This window comes from Aotus nancymaae, unplaced genomic scaffold (assembly GCF_030222135.1).
Source record: "Aotus nancymaae isolate 86718 unplaced genomic scaffold, 86718_ANA_hifiasm-v0.15.2.pri h1tg000058l, whole genome shotgun sequence".
Classification (NCBI taxonomy): domain Eukaryota; kingdom Metazoa; phylum Chordata; class Mammalia; order Primates; family Aotidae; genus Aotus; species Aotus nancymaae.
In genome coordinates this window covers 10,937,459-10,954,683 of record NW_026988472.1, presented here as the reverse complement: position 1 = coordinate 10,954,683, position 17,225 = coordinate 10,937,459, and the positions used below count along the sequence as shown (strand labels likewise).

At 46.9% G+C, this 17,225-nt stretch overlaps 1 non-coding gene across 1 annotated transcript; it reads right to left on the bottom strand.

Annotated features, from left to right (window-relative positions):
* Window positions 1-10,885: 10,885 nt before the first annotated feature.
* On the bottom strand, window positions 10,886-10,989 carry LOC135270006 (small nucleolar RNA U13). The gene has a single exon (XR_010338234.1). It is a non-coding gene; the product is annotated as a small nucleolar RNA U13 (small nucleolar RNA).
* Window positions 10,990-17,225: the final 6,236 nt, after the last annotated feature.

Genomic DNA, 17,225 nt, shown 5'->3' with positions numbered 1-17,225 from the left:
TGAAAAAAAAAAACCTTTACAATGTTTGTTTCACAAAAGTGAGAAGCTTGTAGGTGTCAGTAGTGAAAAAAACATCTTTATGAAACCCTGCAGTATTGTAGGGGTGATGGGGAGGGCTGAGCAGATGGGCCCTTTCCAGTTCAGGAACCTTGGTCCCGAGCAGAAATAAGATGCTGAGAGTTCCTCATCTTTCCCTGGCTGCCTCCCTGGTAGTTGGTGCCACGTCTCCAGAGGTGGTTTGTAGTGGATTGTTTCACCGGAGGCTGGAGCGGATGATGCACAGGTGACCTTGGCAGGGTGTTAGGACCCTGCTGGAGTCCCTCAGTATGTGACAAGTACTTAAAGGCAGATGTCACTGGCCATGTTTGTTGTTGCATTAGGATTTGGACATTGGCTACAGATGTAGCAGCTAACATCTTTAACCAAGAGATGAGGAGCAGAGAGAGACGAAAGAGAAGGAAGAGAGTGTAGGAGGGAGAGGAAAGTCTGAGAGTCTGTAAGAGAGGGTTTAGAGAGCTGGAGATGGAAAGAATGTATCAGAAAGAGATCAGCAGGCCAGGCGCGGTAGCTCACGCCTGTAATCCCAACACTTTGGGAGGCCAAAGCAGGTGGATGACCTGAGGTCAGGAGTCCAAGACTACCCTGGCCAACATGGTGAAACCCTATCTCTACTAAAAATACAAAAACTGCCTGGGCGTGGTGGCAGGTGCCTGTAATCCTAGCTACTCAGGAGGCTGAGGCAGGAGAATGGCTTGAACCCGGGAGGTGGAGGTTGCAGTGAGCCAAGATCACGGTACTGCACTCCAGCCTAAGTGATAAAGTGAGAGTCTATCTCAAAAAGTAAGAAAAGAAGGAAGGAAGACAGGAAGACAACACTTGGTAACCTTTTATTTTCTACTGTTGTAGTAATTGCTCTATAAGTAACGACAATATATTGGCCACATTGGTATTGTTCCGTAGTGAGCAGGCCTATGTAAACCTACACTCAAAGGCCAAGGGCACCGAGAGGCCAAAGAGGCTGACAAATCCAGTTGCTCAGAAAGAAACATTTAATGGGGACCTATGAACAGAAGTTATGTCTCCAGTGGCTGCAAGAGGGTGGAACCCACACCCGTCCTCCAGAAAGTATCCTTTTTTTTTTTTTTTTTTTTTTGAGTCTCGCTCTGTCGCCCGGGCTGGAGTGCAATGGTTCAATCTTGGCTCACTGCAACCTCTGCCTCCTGGGATCAAGTGATTCTTCTGCCTCAGCTTCCCGAGTAGCTGGGACTACAGGCGCGAGCCACCATGCCTGGCTAAATTTTTGTGTTTTTAGTAGAGATGGGGTTTCACTGTGTTGGCCAGGCTGGTCTCGAACTCCTGACCTCAAGTGATCCACCTGCCTCGGCCTCCCAAAGTGCTGGGATTACAGGCGTGAGCCACCTCGCCCGGCCAAAAGTATCCTTTCTATAGCAAAGTAGCTTAGGCCATCTGCTGAGAAATCTGGGGCACAGGCTAAAACATGAGCACCTGGCCATACTTCACACTTTCTTGTGGAAACTCCTGACCTCCGGAGAGGTTAGATAAGGATCTTTATGAGACATTATCTATGCTACGGGCAGTGTTTAAAGACCTTGTTGCAGAATACCTTGGTATGCGGGAGTCAAACATCTGTCATCATGATGTTTTCCCTTCAAGATGAAATCACTCCAGCCATGCAGCAGGCTGTGTACCTACACTCCACTCCTCAGTACTGGTCCTCGCAATCTCACTTGCCCATCTGTTCCTTGATAGTCCCTGGATCTAGAGGGAGGGTGCTTGATATCGTATAGCTGTAGCAGCAGCTCGCTGGCTTCATTGGAGGAAGACGCTGCAGCAACAATAAAGGCAAAACCAGGAGAATAAGCAACACAGGAGCACAGCACCTAAAGCAAGAAGTAGCTTCTGCCACCAGGTGCCCCAGGACCGAGGCCAGTTATGAAGTCAGTAACGACTAAGGCATTCAAAATGGGGGTTCAGTCTGAGAAATTGGTCATTTATGTTATATATTCTCTCCAATCTCATCCTTGGAAGGGAGATACCCACCACAGCATGCCAGAAACACAGACGAGTGACATGAGGTCGGATATCCAACCAATGTTTTTCTTTTTATTTTGAGACGGAGTCTCGATCTGTCGCCCAGGCTGGAGTGCGGTGGCGCGATCTCGGCTCACTGCAACCTCCACCTCCCAGGCTCAAGTGATTCCCCTGCCTCAGCCTCCTGAGTAGCTGGGATTACAGATGCCTGCCACCACACCCGGCTAATTTTTGCATTTTTAGTAGAAATGAGGTTTCACCATGTTGGCCAGGCTGGTCTCGAACTCCTGAGCTCCGTCCGGTGATCCGCCCGCTTCAGCCTCCCAAAGTGCTGGGATTACAGGCGTGAGCCACTGTGCCCGGCCCCAACAGATGTTTTTCTGTGAGCCAGCAGCATAGTCTTGGGCCCATAGGTGGCAACTGGTGATAGTACTGACAGAACATGACAATTAAGGATGAAAGGAAGCAAACTTAGTGGGTACTTGCAAGGAAAGTTCTTCTCCATCTATTAGAATGACACCAGTCCATTCATTTAGAGTAGTTAGTATAGAGACGGCTCTTGGCTTTTGTAAAGGGGACAGGGTCATATACCATCCATGTTGCCCAAGGGATGAAGTGTCAGAAGCTGTGGTTAAAGCAATTTGATTGAGAGTACAGCGTATTAGAGAGCTCACCACTGTACCATGGGGTATGTGTGTTTCCCCTGACCATTTATAGCGAGTGATCGGGGGCCAGTATTCAATAAGATCAATGGGAACCATGCTAACTGTTGAGGCTATTCCCCTCTCTCTGGCAGGAAATAGCCTATCCAGCCTAGGTGTATTTGCCATTCTAAGCCCCAGTACACTATCCCCTCCCCTGGTAGAATGTCTGTCAGTATCTTCATGCAGAAAATACAGTGGGTGTCAACCCGATCTGAAAGCAAAGCAGTTCCCGTATGTGAACAACAGTAGGCTTGGGGAATGGTGGTCCCAACCTGTCGTATGGGGCAGGCACCTCATCCCTTTGGCTGAAGTTAAAGAAATAAGGGCTTCAGATCACATATTCATCCACCTTTGCAAGGTAGGTGTCTCTAGGAAAGTTTGAATTTGTGCTTTGTTGTTTTTTTTTTTAACTTTTAGGTTCAGTGGTACACGTGCAGTTGTCTCATATAGGTAAATTGCACGTCACAGGAGTTTGGCGTGCAGATTATTTCATCACCCAGGCAGGAAGCTTAGTACCTGATAGGTAGTGTTTCGATCCTCCCTCCCTCCACCCTCAAGTAGGCCCTGGTGTCCGTTGTTCCCTTCTTTGTGTCCATGTGTACTCAATGTTTAGCTCCCATTTACAAGTGAGAACGTGCGGCATTTGGTTTTCTGTTCCTGCGTTAGTTTGCCTAGGATACTGTTTCCCCTGACCATCTATAGTGGGTGATCATGGGTCTAGTATTCGATAGGATAAATGGGAACCACTCTAACTGTTGAGAATATTTCTCCATCTATGGCAGGAAAAAGCCTATCCAGCCTGGGGGTATTTGCCATTCTAAGCCCCAGTGCAGTGTCCTCTCCCCCGATAGTGTATCTGTCAGTGTCGTCATGCGCAAAATATGCTGGTTGTCACCCAGGTTTGGGAGCAAAGCAGTCTTCTCAGTTACCCGTATGCAAACAGTGGTAGGCTAGGGGCACGGTGGTCCTAACCAGTCATGTGGAGTAAGCATCCCCACTTTGGCTGAAGTTAAACAAATAAAGCCTGCAGATAACACATGCATCCACTCTAGCAAGGTAGGTGATAGGTGATATGGTTTGGATCTATATCTCCACCAAATCTCGTGTCCAGTTGTAATCCCCAGTGTTGGAGGTGGGGCCTGGTGGGAGGTGATTGGATCAAGGGGATGGGTTACTCATGAATGGTTTAACCCCACTCCCTTCATGCTGTCCTCACAAGAGTGAGTGAGCTCTTGTGAGATCTGGTTGCTTAAAAGTGTGTGGCACCTCCTCCCTCTCTCTCGCTCCTGCTCCTGCCACGTGAGATGCTTGTGCCCCCTTTGCCTTCCACCATGATCAGAAGCTTCCAGAGGCCTCCCTCAAAGCAGAAGCTGCTATGCTTCCTGTATAGCCTGCAGAACGGTGAGCCAATGAATCCTTTTTCTAGTTACCCAGTCTCAGGTATCTTTTTTTTTGAGATGGAGTCTCCCTCTGTCGCCTAGGCTGGAGTGCAGTGGTGAGATCTTGGCTCACGGCAACCTCCACCTCCCACGTTCAAGAGATTCTCCTGCCTCAGCCTCCTGAGTAGCTGGAATTACAGGTGCACACCACCACACCCAGCTAATTTTTTTTGTATTTTTAGTAGAGACGGGGTTTCACTATGTTGGCCAGGCTGGTCTTGAATACCTGACCTCGTGATCCACCCGTCTCAGCCTCCCAAAGTGCTGGGATTACAGGCGTAAACCACCATGCCTGGCTTGTCTCTGGTATTTCTTTATAGCAATGTGAGAACGGATTAATACTGTAGGTTTCCCTAGGAAACTTTTTTTTTTTTTGAGACAGAGTCTTGCTCTATCACTCAGACTAGAGTGCAGTGGCATGCTCTCAGCTCACTGCAACCTCCACCTCCCAGGTTCAAGTGATTCTCCTGCCTCAGCCTCCCGAGTAGCTGGGATTGCAGGTGCATGCTACCATGCCCGGCTAATTTTTTTTTTTTTTCTTGAGACGGAGTTTCGCTCTTGTTACCCAGGCTGGAGTGCAATGGCGCGATCTCGGCTCACCGCAACCTCTGCCTCCTGGGTTCAGGCAATTCTCCTGCCTCAGCCTCCTGAGTAGCTGGGATTACAGGCACGCGCCACCATGCCCAGCTAATTTTTTGTATTTTTACTAGAGACGGGGTTTCACCATGTTGACCAGGATGGTCTTGATCTTTTGACCTCGTGATCCACCTGCCTCGGCCTCCCAAAGTGCTGGGATTACAGGTGTGAGCCACCGCGCCCGGCCTAATTTTTGTATTTTTGAATTAGAGACGGGGTTTCGCCATGTTGGCCAGGCTAGTCTCGAATTCCTGACCTCAAGTGATCCTCCCACCTTGGCCTCCCAAAGTGCTGGGATTACAAGCGTGAGCCACCATGCCCGGCCTCCCCAGGAAACTTTGAATTTGTGCTTTCAGAAGACCAGTTTTCCTTTTTGTTAACCCTGATGTTTGGAGGTTACATGGGAGATGAAAGTACCATGATCTGTTGTGTTTCCTGGCCCAGTCCTGCACATCATGTCCAGCAAAATGGATCTTTTGGTTACTGTCAATGTGTCAAGGAAATCCATACGTAGTACTGAGAACCTCTAAACCTTTAATAGTACTGGCTTGATTAGCTCACTTACAAGGACAAACACAGCAGTTCAGTAGCCTACACAGGCCAATACGTACTTTTTGTCTTGACTTAGAAAAAGAGGCCTTATATAATTCACTTGCTGATCTGTCATAGGGTAGACAGCCCTATGAGTGTGCCTTGCATGATATGGTATACAGTGTGGATGCAATCAAGAATGTCGTAGGCTGGGTGCAGTGGTTCACGCCTGTAATCCCAGCACTTTGGGAGGCCAAGGTGGGCGGATCACAAGGTCAGGAGATCGAGACCATCCTGGCTAACACGGTGAAACCCCGTCTCTAATAAAAATACAAAAAATTAGCCAGGCATGATGTCATGCACCTGTAGTCCCAGCTACTCAGGAGGCTGAGGCAGGAGAATCACTTGAACCCGGGAGGCAGAGGTTGCAGTGAGTGGAGATCATGCCACTATACTTCAGCCCGGGCAACAGAGCAATACTTCATCTCGAAAAAAAAAAAAAAAAAAGAATGTGGTAAACATTTGTATTAGTCCGTTTCCACACTGGTATAAAGATCTACCTGAGACTGCATAATTTATAACGGAAAGAAGCTCAATTGACTCACAGCTCCACTTGGCTGGGGAGGCCTCAGAAAACTTACAATCATGGCAAAAGGTGAAGGGGAAGCAAAGACCTTCTTCACATGGCGGCAGGAGGGAAAGAGAGCAAGGAGGGACCTGCCAAACACCTTTAAACCATCATATCTCGTGAGAACTCACCCACTATCATGAGAACGGCATGGAGGAAACCGCCCCCATGATCCAGTCACCTCCCTGACGTGTGGGAATTACAATTTGACATGAGATTTGGGTGGGGACACAAAGCTAAGCCATACCGACATTTTTAACAGCTACTGGGAGGTTGCTCTATTTTAGGGGCAATCCTGCCTTCTTGGCTATTTCCCAGCCTACTCTTGCACATCTATGACTACTTTTGTTATGTACCCAGGTCTCTATTGATTGGCTTGGGACAGCACAATGCTTCTAATTGTTCTTAGAGTGTCAGCTTCTATATTTCCTGGAACTGAGTCCTATTGTGTATCATTACATGACGTACCAACTCTTTCATCAGCTGCAGGGTGTTGCCGCTTCTCTATATGTCTTGCCACATGTTTATGCCTTATATGGGTTTCTGCATAAACATTCATTTTTTTTTTTGTTCCCACTGGGTTAGCCACATAATTAGGCCTTTGAATGTAGCCCAGCTATCCGTGCAAAGAGCCAGAGGCCAGGGCTTATGTCTGATTATTAACCAAGCAGCTCGCAACTCAGCCCATTGTGGTGGGTACTTATATCAACCCAGATTGTATCAGTTTGTGGTCACATAGCAACAGCGGTCCAAGTACAGGGGTTTCCCTTGCTGGAGCCATCTGTATACCAAGCATGGTCAGGGATGCTCACTCTTTTTCTTATTGTGCTAGGCACTGGAGTAGGAAGGGGCAAAGAGGTTGCCTGCTCACATGTAACAAGGCCTAACACAGCATGCAATTCTGGCCTTAAGGGATTGGTTACCAGGACACTTCATTGTTGCAAATAGGTGTGCCATTTATTCAAAGTAGATGTTTGAGATTTTAAAGGAGGTGGGTGATTTAAATAATCCTTCTATCTATCCCTTGATTGGTAGACCGGTTCTCACAGTCATGGGAAGGGTCCTTGCCAATGATTCCACCTGCTGGAAAAAAGCATTAAACACTGCTAGCACTTGTTCAATGGGAGAGTAATGATAGGGACAGGAGGCAGAGAGATTCTAGGCAGAAAAGGGTGGAGTTCCTGTCAAGGGCCCTGCTTTCAAGCCTGGAACCACAGCCCGAAGTGAGAACTTTACATCCCCATTTTCCTGCTCGAATGTTGCCTTTTCCAAAACCACCCCTGGCCCACCCTGCTCCCCATCCTGTACCCACAAAAAACCCAGGCTTCACTGGCAGAGAGCAGAGAAGGGGAGAAGAAAAGAAGCAGCTGAACATTGGAGAGAAGCAGTTTGACTTCAGAGGGATGGCTTGAAGGCAGGACTTCGGAGAACAGTCTTGCCGAAGACGGCCAGATTTCAGGGAAGAATACCCTCCCACTGCTTCCCCTTTCCAGCTTCTCTTCCTGTTCACAGCCCACTTCCATCGGCAATAAAATCCCCCGCATTTGCTATCCTTCAATTTGTTCGTGCAATCTGATTTTTCCTGGAGGCTGGACAAGAGCCTGGAATACAAAGGGCTGTCATGCTAACCCTCTGCCCTCACGAGAAGGCAGAGGGTCCACTGAGCTGTTAAACACTTACTTAAGCCATCTGCAGACAGTAAAGCTAAAAGAGTTCACCGTAACACATGGCCTCTGGGGCTTTGGGGGCCGTAGGTGTTTTATCACCCTTAGACGCTGCCTTGGGGCATGCAGAGTTTTGCTCCTGCCAGCACCCAAAAGCACTTGCCCTGGCTCTTACACTTGCTCACCTGCATGCTCCCCATCCCATAAGGGGTTGAGAGCTATGGGCTGAGTAAGCAAGGCACCCTGTCATGAGGCCTATGAAGGGGTCAGGGAGAATTTCCTCTTTCAGTATCTGGTTTTGCTCCTTTCCATAAATGTGACCAGAATCTTAAAGGGATTGATTTACCATACTGTGGTTGCCATAAGGCCCAACTCTTGCCCGCAGGAGTAGCAGTGACATCCAAAGTCATTGCTACTCCTTCTAAAGGGGTGCCTGAGGCTTTTGCCTGCTATACTGGCACTTTAGCCTGTTGAAACTCCCTGCTGTGATGTGTCCCAGTTTCAATGTGTCCTTTTTCTAATAAGTCCATGTGGTGGCCTCAAACATTGGGCTAAGGGTGAGATAAATGCTCTCTAATATCCTAAAAGACCCACAAATGTTTGGATTTCTCTGCTGCTTTCAGAGTTGGAAGTTATTGGACTTTGTCCATTAATGTACCCAATATCAAAGGAATCTTACCCCACTATGTAACCCCTAAAACTTCACTGCAGGCCCTGGGCCCTGGATCTTCTGAAGGGTTGATTTCCTATCCTTGTTCCAGCAGATTGCACAATGCCCTGAGACGTTCCTAATACACGTGAACATCTCAGAGGTTAACATCATATTATAAATATAAGGAGGACCAAAAAAGCAAGTTAGGAGTGAGAGCAAAGACAAGTCTCTAGCTATCATCAGGTGACAAACTGTAGGAGTGTGAAATAGCCCTAGGACAACACTTGAAAGGTACACTGGAAACGTTGCCAGGTAAAAGCAAATTCGTTTTGTGATTATTTGTACAGTAGAATGCAGAAAAAGATATTAGCCAAACCTAAGACAGTGTGATGTGTACCCAGGACAGACACGATGTGGTTGGCTACCTGAGTAATTTAAGAAACTGCAGCTTGTATAGCCAGGGTTACCTTGTTCAATTTCCGGTAACCCGCAGTCATCAGCCAGGAACGGTCTAGTTTGCATGCAGGCCAGATGGAACTGATAATTTTGCTTTGAGCTGGCCAGATAATATGCACCTTCTAAGTTCCTCAATAGCTGCACTTACTATAGCATGCTCCTCGGGAATTTGTATTGTTTAACATTGACAGCCTGCCTAGGGCCAGAGAATTGTACGGGTTTCCATTTTGACCTCCTCTGAGAATACCTGTACTACACCCACCTTTAATCTGAATTATCCCACTGAGGTTTACGCAGTCTTTCCTAACAAAATATCCATGCCTAAAATATTTTATGGAATAGAGGAAGTAGACACCATATATGGGGCAGGGGACACTTTCCCCAAACTGAGATGTGTTAAAGTCCTTTTTACTGGGATCTTTTGTCCCCCATAACCATCAATGGCAGCACACCGACCAAGGGGTCTTTCTGAATGTGTACATGGATTAAAGTACATTCCGTCCCAGTATCTAGTAAGGCAATAGTCTTCTTATTTCTCAGGACCAGCAAATGATGAGCTCAGTATGGGGCTTCTGGTTGCCCCCTATTGGTCAAACATGGGATTAACCTCAGCCCTACTAATTTTGGAGCCTGGGTGGGATCCACCCTGATAGGTTGGGGCATTACAAGAAGGGGTCAAGTCTCCCTCTTCTGCAGGAGGGGCAGAAAGGAAGCAGTGAAATGGCTGTTCAGGCTGTAGTTTCCTCTATGAGACTGCTAATACAGCAGTAGTTTGCTTGTCTATTTTTTATTGGGGTGTTTCTGCTCCCAGTAAATCATGCCACATTTACTTAACATGTGCTTCTTATCTCTATCCCTTTCCCTTTTTTTCCTCTTTCTTGCTGTGAGATTTTCTTTTTCCCTTTTGCTAGCCCTCATCGGGTTCCCAAGCTTACCCTGTGCCTGGTTTGCTCAGTTTTTTTCCAAATTTGCAATGGCTTGTCCCACATCATACGCATCTTGTTCCACTCCAGGACTGAAAAAAGACAGCAAAGGGCCATAGCATTCTCTTGGTGCATGCTGTAGCAATTTCTTTTTCACCCTGGCAGTAAAAACTGCTCTATCAGGCTTGCCTCATTCCTAATTCCCAGAGAAGCCCCAGGGCCTATTTGACTGACCACCAGCAGGTAGTCCCTCATGGCAAATCTTTTTCATTAGGCCAAGCCTCTCTGATAGCTAGAATAATCTATTCCACAAGATGATTCTTCCTGCCTTATAAAGGTGTCACCGTAGGGCTGGATGGGTAATGATGTTACTCATTTTTCTCTGCTTGATTCCCAGCTAAAGAAAAACCCTGTGTCTCACAATCGGACCATCCAAGAGGTCAGTGGTTCCTTAGGCGGTTGTTTAAACATCTTTGCAATCTTTATGAGTTCTGTCGCAGTGAGATAGTGATAGTGAGAGTGATATACCCTGATAGTGAGAGTCTCCTGGATTGGTCGACTCCCATTTTGCTGGAGTTGTTCAGCTCTCACTTTCCTGTACATGAGGGGCGAGCTTGCCAATGATCTTCATTCCCTTATCCAGCTGTGACTTCTATGTCATTGGAATATTCCTCTCTGCAACATCCCCAGGGATTTCAAGTTTTCACATCCCAATCGGGCTTAGGTATGCATGGCAGCTCTGATTTCTCGTCATTTCCATTTCATTCCTCCTATGCGGACCAATTTATCTACATGCTAAGGTTTTAATTTTTGTTCTCTTGGTCGTCAATTTTCTTCATGATGTGAGATGCAAGGAGAGAAGTCGAAAGTCACATGTCTTTTTCTCATTGCAATTCTTCCCCTAGCCATTTAGTTTTCGCTTCTGCTGCTAGCTGGGCCGCCGATGCCAAATGAACAGCCCAGAGAAGTGGCTAGCCCACTGGATAGGTTATCCACCATCCTTCCCTACCACAGTGCACTATATGGCTTTCAGGTAATAATTCCTTTTGCGTTTTCGGGATGTCCCGCTACTCATGCAGAGGTCCACAAGCAACTAACAGAGGTATATATAATACCACCCCACATAGATGTAGCTGGCCACCCTGGGATTTCACGCACAGATGCTTCATTCCCCTTAGCCATTTCTTTCTTTTTTTTTCATATCAGATGAATAATGTGCTGATGTTGTAACAAAGTTTGAGAGAGGCACATCTCACATAAGCACATGAACACCCAATCATCATGCTTAGGAACCACAAAAGGATCAATGTTTTGGTTCTTCAGCTCCTGCCTGGCTCAGCAAATGTTCCACAATAGCTGGTATATGCAAACCCACCCCTAAAGACTGAAGAACGAGGCTGACAAACCCAGCTTCTCAGAAAGAAATTTTTTTTTTTGAGATGGAGTCTTGCCCTGTCGCCCAGGCTGGAGTGCAATCACACAATCTCAGCTCACTGCAACCTCCGCCTCCTGGGTTCAAGCAATTCTCCGGCCTCAGCCTCCCGAGTAGCTGGGATTACAGGCACCTGCCACCATGCCTGGCTGATTTTTTGTATCTTTAGTTAGAGATGGGGTTTCACCATATTGGCCAGGCTGGTCTCGAACTCCTGACCTTGTGATCCACCCTCTTCGGCCTCCCAAAGTGCTGGGATTACAGGCATGAGCCACCATGCCCGGCCAGAAAGAAATATTTAATAGGGACTTAGGAATAGAAGCCATGTCTCAGGGAGCTCTAAGAGGGTGAAACCCTGCACCTGCTCATCAGAAAGAATCCTTTCTATAGCACACTTTTAGAGTGAAGCCATGTCCAGCCAGTCTGGTCTCAGACTTTCTTGCCAAAACTCTTGAAAATTGGGGAGGCCAGGCACAGTGGCTCACGCCTGCAATCTCAACACTTTGGGAGGCTGAGGCGGGTGGATCACTTAAGGTCAGGAGTTTGAGACCAGCCTGGCTAACATGGTGAAACACTGTCTCTACTAAAAACGCAAAAATTAGCCAGGCGTGGTGGCAGGCACCTGTAATCCCAGCTACTCAGAAGACTGAGGCAGGAGAATCGCTTGAACCCAGGAGGCGGAGGTTGCAGTGAGCCGAAATCACACCACTGCACTCCAGCCTGCATGACAGAGTGAGACTCTGTCTCAGAAAAAAAAAAAAAAAAAAAGAAAGAAAGAAAGAAAGAAAGAAAAAACTGGGGAGGTTAAATAAGCATTGCTATTAAGGTTATCTGTAGTACAGGAACTGTTTAAAAACCCTGCTGCAGAATACCTCGGTATGCAGAAGTCAAACATTGATCATGATGGTAGGTTTGCTTCAAGATGGCATCATTTTTGCCATGCAACTGGCTGTTTTCCTGCAGCTATATAGAACACACTTTACCTTTTTAAACCCTAAACTAAATAAAATGGTGAAACTCCTTAATTTCTGGGTGATCCCACAATCATGCACTCAGGTGAATTCCCCCACCCTCTTCAATACATTATACCGAGGAAATTTAAAAAGCATGGACATTTGCAGTCAGGACTTTGGATACATTTACTGCAGAAGGGGACCGGAGCATGGAATCATGGGAATCCACCTCCCAGGGCCCAACACATTCGCCCTGAGCTTGCACATGAAACAATAATGAACGAGATGTGTTACCTAAAGGGAATGGGATGGAACGTGGTGGAAAGGAGGGGATGGGAAGTAGGAGTGAGCAGGGAGAAACACTTTTATTCTTTTGGTATGGTTTTGCCTCTTTTAGAAGCATAGTAATGTTTCACACATTCCAAAAGTAGATGTAGGAAAGTGAGGAAGTGGGTGAAAACATAAATAAATTAAAATAAACTAGGATTGGGGGGACCCAAAATGGAACAGAAACAGAAACAAAGGAACCTAAGCATATTACAGATGAATAACGTAACCACGCTCACGGGCATGGGGAAGAAAATAAGTCAGTCACTTTGGGAAGCAGTTATTTTGACTGGATACTATAAGACAAAAAGCAAAAATGACTGCACACAAATATTGTCTTTTTTTATTTTATTTTTTATTTTTTTGAGACAGAGTCTTGCTCTGTCACCCAGGCTGGAGTGCAGTGGCCTGATGTTGGCTCACTGCAACCTCTGCCTCCTGGGTTCAAGCTATTCTCTGCCTTAGCCTCCCAAGCAGCTGGGATTACAGGTGCCTGCCACCGCTTCCGGCTAATTTTTGTATTTTTAGTAGAGACGGGGTTTTACCATCTTGGCCAGGCTGGTCTTGAGTTCCTGACCTCGTTATCCACCCGCCTCGACCTTCCAAAGTGCCGAGATTACAGGTGCGAGCCACTGTGCCTGGCCTATTCTTATTTTTTAAATAGAGATGGAGTCTCTGTGTTGCCCAGGATGATCTTGAACTCCTGGGCTCAAGTGATCCTCCCGCCTCAGCCTCCCAAAGTGCTTGGATTACAGGCACGAGTCACCATGCTCAGCCAAATGTTGTACTTTAGTTAGTGATTTATTATTATTATTTTTTACACAGGGGTATGGTTAGGAATTCTGAGACTATGTGTATATGAGGATTGAGCAAATGAGTAAAATATAGATAATGAGAGCCATGTTTCTTACTGTCTGAGAAAGGCGTCGCAAATCTGAAAAGGAGGTAAGGCTAGAATAATCCTGAGACCTTGGACTGGAATCAGAGATGTCAGTGTGAACCCAAGATACATTCTGCAAAACAACCTGCCTATGTCCTTCAAACAAGGCCAATGTCATAAAAGATGAAGAAAGTACAGATTAAGGGAGACTGAGGAGATGAGGCAGGTAAATGCAAAGCATAATTCAGACTGGATCCAGGAACAGAAAAAAAGTCCTCTTTTGCTGTAAAGGGCATTGTTGGGACTACTGGCACATTTTAAATAGTTTTTTGTTTGTTTGTTTGTTTGTTTTTGTTTTGTTCTGCTTTTTTGAGACAGAGTTTCACTCTCATCACCCAGGCTGGAGTGCAGTGGCGTGATCTTGGCTCACTGCAACCTCTGCCTCCCAGGTTCTAGAGATTCTCCTGCCCCAGCCTCCCAAGCAGCTGGGATCACACGTGCCCACTACCACACCCAGCTAATTTTTGTATTTTCAGTAGAGACGGGGTTTCACTATGCATTCCAGGCTGGAACTCCTGACCTCAAGTAATCCACCCACCTCGGCCTCCCAAAGTGCTGGGGTTGTAGGTGCGAGCCACTGTGCCTGGCCTGAAAAGGTTTAAAGATTAGATAATTGTTTTATATCAATGTTAATTGCTTGACTTTGATTATTATATTGTGGTTATGTAAGGCAATGTCCTGTTTTCTTTATTTTTCTTTAGCAAAAACACACTAGTATTTAGGGACATTTACTGTTTTCCTTTCCTTCCTTTCTTCCTTCTTTCCTTCCTTTTTCTTTTTTTTTTTTTTTGTTTTTTTTGAGACAGAGTCTCACTCTGTTGCCCAGACTGGAATGCGGAGTTGTGATCTCGGCTTACTGCATCCTCCGCTTCCTGGGCTCAAGTGGTTCCTGTAAGGTTTGTTCTTGGGTTCTTGCCACGTTTAAAATGAAGAAACTGAGGCCAGCACGAAAATAATCCGATGCAAAGGAATTTAATCAGGCTCCCGGGTGAGGTTCTGCGGTCCGGACAGGAGGGGCCGGAGAAGTCGCACGGACTCCTCTCAGGCAGGGGGTTTTATAGGGAGTGGAGGCGTCTGATTGGTTGTGCCCAAGGTAAGTGGGACAAAATGGAGGGGAGTAGGGTCCGGATGAAACAAAATGGCAGGGAGTGGGGCCCAGATAGGACAAAATAGTAGGCAGGGAGTGGGGCCCAGATGGGACAAAATAGTAGGCAGGAAGACAAAATGGCAGGCAGGGAGTGGGGCCAGATGGGACAAAATAGTATCAGGTAGGTCCTGGCGGGGCTTTTTTCCCAGGCTCCCGGGTGGGGGGGGGAGTGGGGGGAGGTGTGTCCGAGCTCCCGGAGAGGGAAGGGGGTGTGTCCGAGGGGGGTGTGTCCGAGCCCCCAGTGAGGCAACCGGCCTTACAGTTCCCCTGCCTCAGCCTCCTGAGTAGCTGGGACCACAGGTGTGTGCCACTACACCTGGCTAATTTTTTGTATTTTTGGTAGAGATGAAGTTTTGCCATGTTGCCCAGGCTGGTCTCCTGAGCTCAAGTGATCCTCCCACCTTGACCTCCCAAAGTGCTGGGATTATAGGCATAAACCACATTCCCAGCTGATGTTTACTTTACCTTTTTAAAGTAAAAATTCTATCAGAAAAAATTCTATCTGTCACTCTATTTATCATATATACATACATATATATGTACATATATGTTATATATATGTAAAGAAAATGGGGTAAAATAATCACATTTGGGGAGTCTGGATGAAGGGTGTATGGGAGTTCTCTGTACTATTTTTGCAACTTTTTCTATTAGTTTGAAATGATTGCCAAATAAAGCACTAACATAAATGCAGATTATTGGATCTCATTCTTGAGTTATTGGATCAGAAGCTCTGGGTCTAGAATCCAGGAGTATGCATGAAGAGCATTACTTACTGCATCAACAATGTTTGTAAAAATCATTTTATTTACCATTATTGTAAGGCTGGTTGCATTGCGGAGAGCTCGGACACGCCCCCCTCCCCTCGCGGGGACCTCGGACATGCCCCCTCTCCTCGCGGGGACCTTGGACACGCCCCCTCCCTCGCGGGGACCTCGGACACGCCCCCTACCCTCACCGGGAGCTCGGACACACCTCCCCCCCGCCCCCCTCCAGGAGCCCGGGAAAAAAAAGCCCCGTCAGGACCTACCTGATAGTATTTTGTCCCATCCAGGCCCCACTCCCTACTTATCATTTTGTCCTATCCAGGCCCTACTCCATGCCTGCCATTTTGTCTTCCTGCTTACCATTTTGTCCTATCCAGGCCCCAGCATCCCTCAGATCTTTACACTGACTGCAGGCCTCAGTTAAGTCCTCTTCATCTATGATTCTTTGGTGTGTACAGAAAATCAAATCTGTGCTAACTCTTTAGCTACTTGTGCCCCTTCTCCTGTATACCCCAACTCCAGTCCTCAGTTAATGGTTACTTTTATAGAGATGGAGTCTCACTATGTTGCCCAGGCTGGTCTTGATCTCCTGGGCTCATGCGATCCTCCTGCCTCAGCCTCCCAAAGTGCTGGGATTACAGGTGTGAGCCACTGTGCCCGGCCCTCAGTTAACCTTTTTTAAAATTTTTACTTTTTGAGATGGAGTTTTGCTCTGTTGCCCAGGCTGGAGTGCAATGGCATGATCTTGGCTCACTGCAACCTCTGTCTCCCGGTTTCAAGCGATTCTCATGCCTCAGCCTCCCAAGTAGCTGGGACTACAGGCGTGCACCACCACACCTAGCTAATTTTTGTATTTGTATTTATTTATTTATTTAGAGATGGAGTCTCACTCTGTCGCCCAGGCTGGAGGGCAATGGCACAATCTTGGCTCACTGCAACCTCTGCCTCTTGGGTTCAAGTAATTCTCCTGCATCAGCCTCCCGAGTAGCTGGGATTACAGGCATGCACCACCCCTCCCAGCTAATTTTTTTGTATTTTTAGTAGAGATGGGGTTTCACTGTGTTAGCCTGGATGGTCTCGAACTCCTGGTCTCAAGTGATCCTTGAGACTGACTCGGCCTTCCAAAGTGCTGGGATTATAGGTGTAAGCCACCATGCCCAGCCATAATTTTTTGTATTTTTAGTAGAGATAGGGTTTTGCTATGTTGGCCAGGCTGGTCTCTAACTCCTGGCCTCAAGTAATCCTCCTATCTTGGCCTCCCAATGTGCTGGGATTATAGGCGTGAGCCACCATGCCCGGCCCTCAGTTAACATATTTATCATGAATGCCATTTGGTTTGACTTTGAAGTCAGGCCTTGATTAATTCTTCCACCATCATCCCCTTTGGTATAGACTGAATTCTAGGCCTCTGTTAACTACGCCACCTTTAACGGCTCTGTGATCTGTAGCTCAGACTTGGGTCTAAGTTAACCTTCCATTCAAGGCCTCTCTGAAATAACTTTGGAATTGGGTTACTATTCCACCACCAGTGCCCTTCTGGTTTGATCTTCAAGCAGGGTATTTGTTAATGTTTTCTCTATCCATACACACTGGTAGAGTTCTTGAATCCTAGGACTTTCTTAACTATTGCAACCATCAGAGCTCCTGTTTTGTACAGAATATGAAACTTTGTTAACTCTGCAATCCCGTTCCGGGCTGACTTCCAATCCAGCCCTTTGTTAAGTCTTCTAAAACCAATGTCCCTTAGGTTTTACCTCGAACCTTTACTCTTAGTTTTGATGTGGGCTGCAAAAGGCCATATAAGCCTACTTGAACTAAGGCGAGCAGAAGTCCAGGCTGTGAATGACAGGTGAAGGCGGGCCCTTCCATGTTCAAAGGAGCCAATGGAGGGCCGAGTGGGCAGTGAGTGACAGATGGGGCGGGTCCTATCGCCTAGAAGAAACAATAGGAGGGCGGGAGGGCGCCGAGGCCAGG